This window comes from Marmota monax, unplaced genomic scaffold (assembly GCF_021218885.2).
Source record: "Marmota monax isolate L192 unplaced genomic scaffold, Marmota_monax_Labrador192_F-V1.1 WCK01_AAM20220418_F8-fsc00008, whole genome shotgun sequence".
Lineage (NCBI taxonomy): Eukaryota > Metazoa > Chordata > Mammalia > Rodentia > Sciuridae > Marmota > Marmota monax.
In genome coordinates, this window is record NW_026694432.1 from 15,744,335 (window position 1) to 15,750,852 (window position 6,518).

At 42.9% G+C, this 6,518-nt stretch overlaps 1 long non-coding RNA gene across 3 annotated transcripts; it reads right to left on the bottom strand.

The window, feature by feature from the left end:
- Positions 1 to 1,016: 1,016 nt before the first annotated feature.
- Positions 1,017 to 6,518, bottom strand: LOC124110146 (uncharacterized). 3 transcript variants are annotated; one of them, XR_006857188.2, is made up of 3 exons: positions 6,380 to 6,518; positions 5,006 to 5,487; positions 1,017 to 2,060 (listed from the first exon to the last, which is right to left on the bottom strand). It is a non-coding gene; the product is annotated as an uncharacterized LOC124110146 (long non-coding RNA). The 3 variants fall into 3 exon arrangements; XR_009224326.1 differs by having other exon boundaries at positions 6,439 to 6,512; XR_006857186.2 differs by lacking the exon at positions 1,017 to 2,060 and adding an exon at positions 2,873 to 4,341.

Genomic DNA, 6,518 nt, shown 5'->3' on the forward strand with positions numbered 1-6,518 from the left:
AATCTTGGCAGTTCCAACTCAGATGGCTACAGTTATGTCAAGAAGAATCCATACAAAGAGAAAATAAAAACACACATGCTAAGCACTTTGCATACAACCTGGCAATATAAAGTATTCCAAAAATAGCAGAATGTTACTAGCTTCTAAGCCCTGGGTAGATTCCTGCTGCAGCTGAGGACATATGGGCAGGGGCCAGGAGCATTTCTGAAGTCCTCTCTGCCCAGCCAGTGTGTGCCCAGGCCTCATGTGCAGCTATTGTGGGGCTGTTGAGTAGGCGAGGTCTGGGTCTATTTTGGAGGCACTAGTTCCTGATGTCTAGACAGAGCTCTCAGCCCCTTGTCTCTCCACCTCAGAAACTGAGCCCAGAAGTCTGAGTCACCAAAAGCACTTGAAAAACCCTGGGGAAAACCATCTGAGCAAATAGTGCTTTAAATATATTTTCCCCATATGTTTAGTCTATTAAAATATTATATTATCATTTTTTTCTACATAACATATAACCCCAAAACTTATGACTTAAAAAAAACAAACATTTTTAAAGTCATCATACTATAGTGACACATGCATATCCATATTTACAGCAGCACAATTCGCAATAGCAGAACTATGGAACTAGGCTAGGTGTTCAATGGATGGATGATAAAGAACATGTGGTATATATACATGATGGAGTTTTACTCAGCCATAAAGAAAAATGAAATTATGTCATTTGCAGGAAAATGGATTGGACTAGAGATCATGATGTTAAGTAAAATAAGTCAAACTCAGAATGTCAAGAAACCACTGTTTTCTCTCACATGCAAAAGCCAGAGAGGAAAAAGCAAAATAAAGATGGAGGCAGATCTCATGATAATCAAAGTGAGATCAGGAGAAACAGGAGGCAGGAGGGAGGGAGGGGAGAAGTGCTGGGGAGTGATATTGGCCAAATTATATTGTTATATCATGTACATGTATGAATACTTAACAACAAAGCCCATCATTATTTACAAAAATAATTAAATTTTTTAATGCACCAATTAAAAATGTGGGAAACACATTTATTATCTTCCATGGTCAGGAATCTCATGAATTTGTGTTCAAGCAGTCAGATAGGATTGCAGACATCTGAAGTCTTCACTGAGTCCAAAGGATCCACTTACAGGCTGTTGGCAAGAGGCTTCATGGCCTCTTGGACCTTTCTATAGGAATGTTCAACATATGGCCTTCTCCACAGTAAGTGGAGAGACAGAGAGGTGAAGAGAGGACTGTAGTATCTTCTACAACCTAATCTCAGATGTGACACCCCATCACTTCTACCATATCCTACAGGCCAGAAACCAACCTGATAGATTATGTTGGGAAAATGATTGATGTGGTGGGGTTTTACACAAGAGCATACAGACCAGAAGGTGGGGGCCATTGTGGGGTATTTTGAAAGCTGCCTGACACATATAATTTACATATGATGAAATTCATCTTAGGTATACAGTTTGATCAGTTTTAACTGAATATTCTGACATAACCCATACTTGTATTGAGGCTCAGACAAACTTAATGCCCCTTCCCAGTCAATCCCCTTTTATTCCAAGAAACTACTTACTTTGTTTCTATCCAATATATCCCATAGTTTTACCTGGTCTAGAATGCAATGAAACTGGAGTCATCCACTGTGTCTTCCTTCTTTCATGTTCTGTAGGACAACTTGAGATTCATCCATGTGATGGAAGTTTCAATGGTTCATTCCTTTTTATTGTTGAATTTTGCACTCCCACATTTGTGTAATCTTAACCCTTATTAAATGTACCTTATAACATGATACCTGTAAGTTAACTCCTCATGTTTCTCCTCCTATCAGACTGAGATCAACTCAAGGACAGAAGTTGTTTTGCTTTTATTCTGGGTCCCCAACATGAGATCAGTACCGGGCAGAATGTAGGTGCTAGGAATGCTCATTCTGTCCTGGGACTTGGGAAAGCAGCATGCTAGGAAAGAGTGGTCAGCAGGTAGTCAGGGGCAGGCTGAGCACCAGCAGGAGTTGAGCAGCAACAGGCCCCACGAGCTCAGGGGGATCTCCAGAAGTTCTAGGACAACAAACAGAGCAGGTGGTGAGTCCAGGGCCTTCATCTTGGGATTAGCCTTCTGGCCACTGGAAAGCTCACTGACTGAAGACAAGTCTGAAAATAAAATAAAAATCTATTCTCCCCCTCTTGTTTCTCCTCCCCTTTCACCCAAAGCGTGCATCTGAAACTAGCCCCAACTCTCATGCAGAGTTTTTGTTTGTTTCAGTTTTTTAAAAATTTTTTCACATTTTTAATTGGTGCATTATAGTTGTACGTAATGGTGGAATCTGTTGCTATATATTCATACATGCACACAGTATAACAATCTAAACTGGCCAACATAATTTGGCCAATATCACTCCCCAGCACTTCCCCTCTCCCTCCCCTTGATCCCTTTCCTTTACTGATCCCTCCTCACCTTTCTTTTCCCCTTGCCTCTCTGGCTTCTGCATATGAGAGAAAACATATGTCTCTTGACCTTCTGAGTTTAACTTATTTTGCTTAACATAATGATCTCTAGTTTCATCCATTTTCCTACAAATGACAGAGTTTCATTTTTCTTTATGGCTGAATAAAACTCCATTGTGTATATATACCACATTTTCTTTTTTAATTAAGTAACTTATTTATTTTACAGTAGAATGCATTTTGACATATAGCACACAAATGGAGTACAGCTTCTCATTCCTTTGGCTGTACATGGGTGCAGTCACTCCAGGAGTGTAATTATATATTTATAATATATATATATATGAGAGATAATAATGTCTGTCACATTATATTGTCCTTCCCATCCCCACAACCCCAACCCCACCCCTCCCCTCATTCCCATCTACGCAAACCAAAGTTCCTTCATTCTTCCCCTATCCCTCTACCCCACTATGGATCAGCATTGCTTATCAGAGAAAACATTCAGCTTTTGGGTTTTGGGGATTGGCTTATTTCACTTAGCATAATATTCTCTAGTTCCATCCATTTACCTGCAAATGCCATAATTTTATTTTATTTAAGGCTGAGTAATATTCCACTGTGTATATGTACCACATTTTCTTTATCCCTTCATCTGTTGAAGGGTATCTAGGTTGGTTTCATAGTTTAGCTATTGTGAATTGAACTGCTATAAACATCCATGTGGCTGCGTCACTGTGCATGCTGATTTTAAGTCCTTTGGGTATAAACCAAGGAGTGGGATAGCTGGGTCAAATGGTGGATCCATTGCAAGTTTTCTGAGGTATCTTCATACTGTTTTCCAGAGTGGTTGCACCCCTTTGCAGTCCCATCAGCAATTATACCACATTTTCTTTATCCATTCCTCCACTGGTGGACTCCTAGGTTGGTTCCATAATTTGGCTATTGTGAATTATGCTGCTATAATCATGGATGTGCATGTATCCTATGGTATGATAACTTTAATTCTTTAGGATAAATATCTAAAGGAATGGCATAGCTGGGTCATATGGTGGTTCCATGCCTAGTTTTTTGAGGAGTCTCTGTACCGATTTCTATAGTGTTGTACTAATTTATGATCCCACCAACAGTGTAATAGTGTTTCTTATTCTTCACATCCTCTCTCTAGCATTTATTGATATTTGTATTCTCAATGACTGCCAGACAGGGTTTAAGGTCCTACCTCCGGTAAGTAGCTCCCTCCTCCCCTCTCACACTGCTCACTCTGGCCTCACCCTTGGAATGACCTGAGGAAACCAGGGCTGAAGCTCCTATACTTTCAGGCTTTCTGAAATCCCAGAAAACCTAGAAGGTTGAAAAAGAGGTCAGAACTAGCATCGATTCCCTCCTCCACCACCTGGCAGCTATGGACCTTGGTCCTCTAGATCCCCTCTGTGAAATGGACTTATAATTCCTAGCTAAGAAGGTAGGTGCAGGACTCCTGGAGGTGAAGGGCTAAGTACAGTGACTGGTAGAGAAAGAGTGAGGTGGCTTGGTGGGGTGAGATGCCGAATGGGATCTTCCCTGTTTTTCTAGAAAGGTAGAATTTGTAGCAGAGTCAATAACTGAGAACAAAAGGCAACAAGTACCCATTTTCCAAGCCCAAAGCACTGCTGGCTCTCCTCAGGACTTGACAGGAAGAGCCATTTCAGCAGAATGAGCCTTACTCCCAGTTCTAGAAGTGTGCAGGGCTTATGAAAAGAAGCCATCTGTCCCTCTGTTCCTGAGAGGCAATGCAGAGAACAATGCATTGGGTTTTCTTCCCAGGGCCGGGCAGGTATGGCTGTATTGTGCAAAGATGGCTCTGAAATCTTTTCCATTCCATTTATTCTTCTGCAACTTGACCTTCTCATTCCTGCATCAAGAGAACAAGTCACATTCTCCTCCCTTGGGTATGGGCTGGCCTAAGTGACTCACTCCTGACCAAAAGCATGCTGCAGAAGTTACTCTGTTTTACTTCCAAGCCTAGTTCAAAAGAAACTTGCTACTCCTTTGAAGCTCAGTCTTTTGGAAGGTCATTTTATGGAAGCTCCCTCTTGGAACCCAACTGCCATGACTAAAAAAAAAAATCCCAGTTATGTATTCCCACCAGGTGACAGTCCCAGCTCAGGCATCATACATGTGTGTGAAGTAACCTTCAGGTGATTTCAGCCCTCAGCCATCTGAGTGTTTCCAACTAAGCCCCACACCACAAGGAGCAGTAGATCCTTATCTACTGCTACACAATAAATTACTTTAAAATGCAACTACTGAGCTGGGTACCGTAGCACATGCCTGTTATCCAGCAGCTCAGGAGACTGAGACAGGAGGACGAGTTCGAAGCCAGCCTTAACAAAAGCAAGGAGCTAAGTAACTCAGTGAGACCGAGTCTCTAAATAAAATACAAAATAGGGCGAGGATGTGGCTCAGTGTTCGAGTTCCCCTGAGTTCAATCCCCAGTACCCACCCCCCCACACACTAAATGCAACTGCTTAAAACAACAACAACAACAAACAAAAAAAAAACATGTATCAACTCACACAGTTTCTGACAGACAGGAATCCAAGAGTGACATATCTGGGTGATTCTGACTCAGGGTCTCTCGCAAAGTTTTAGTCAAGCTGTCGGCCAAGACTATAGTCATCCAAGTTTTCTCCAGGGCAGAGAATCCATTTCAAGCCCATTCACATGGATTGGCAAGACGCCTCAGTTCCTCTCCAGATGGGCCTCTCTACATGTGACCATCCTCAAATGTGACAGCTGGCCTCTCCCAGAGTGAGTGATCCAAGGGGCAGAGAGTCAGAAGCCACAATATTTTTTATAATCTAGATTCAAAAGCAACATATAGAATAACAGAAGTTTTCTATTGTTTTAATAAAATACTTGAGGCTGGATGCATTTTAAAGAAAAGAGGTTATTTAGCTCATAGTCTTAAGACTGAAAGTCCCAAATAAGGCAGCCCCATCTGTTTGACTCCTGGTGAGGGTCTTAGCAGGGTGGGAAAGAGACCACATGGTGAGACCTGAAACCAAAGGGATTGAGGGTCCAGGGTTATTCTCTATAACAACTCCTTCTTGGTAGAACTCACTCAGTCCACAAGACCAGCACTAAACCCTTCTCAGGGCAATGTCCCTGTGACCTAATTATCTTCCACTAGATCCCACCTCTTAAAGGTTTCAACACCTCCACATAGGGGCCCAAGCTTCTGGCACATGAACTTTTAGGGGATACACTCAAATCATATCCAAACCATAGCACATAATATTACCTCCTCCATATTCTATTGGTCACACAGACCAATACAATGTGGGAGGAGACTTCATAAGGGCATGACTACCAGGAGGCAGGAGTCCTGGGAGCTATTTTGGAAGCCACCTACTGAAAGCAGAGACCAGCCATCCCCCCTATGCCTAGCTAAATTCCTGACTCAGACTCTACAAGCATGATGAAATAGAGGTTGTGTTATGCCACAACGTTTGGGGTATCTGCTATACATCTAGATAACTCGGAAGAAGTCAGGTGAATTATTCATTGGGTTTGAGGAGCCACCAGAGGGCGTCTGGCTTCTCATTCCTTGTCTGTTGAGCAACTGACTTCACCTGCCAACCTGCCTTGGTGCTACTGAAACAGAGGAAAGGGCATTGGAGAGAATGTCAAGGATGTGACTAAGTGGCAAGAGGGCAAAGAAAATAGAAAGATGGATTTCACCAGGTCCACAGGCCCCAGGGCTGGGGCTGCAGAGTAGATGCAATAGGGGTGACTGGGCCTGCTGGGGGCAGAGGTGAGCTGTGAAGGGAGAACCAGAGGAGGCTTGCCAACCGAGGACTGCTTAGCACCACGCCCTTTTTCAGCTTGGTCTGTGGGGATATCCCACCCACACCCTGCTACACACACACACACACACACACACATACATGCTGTGTCTATAGACAATGATCCAGCAGCTGTGATGACTCAGGTCCAGAACAGTTACCTCGAAAGCTGTGAGGAGGAAGGGGTCGACCAAGGGCCAGCCAAGGACACCTAGAGAAACAAGTCCCCTTTATTTCCTTC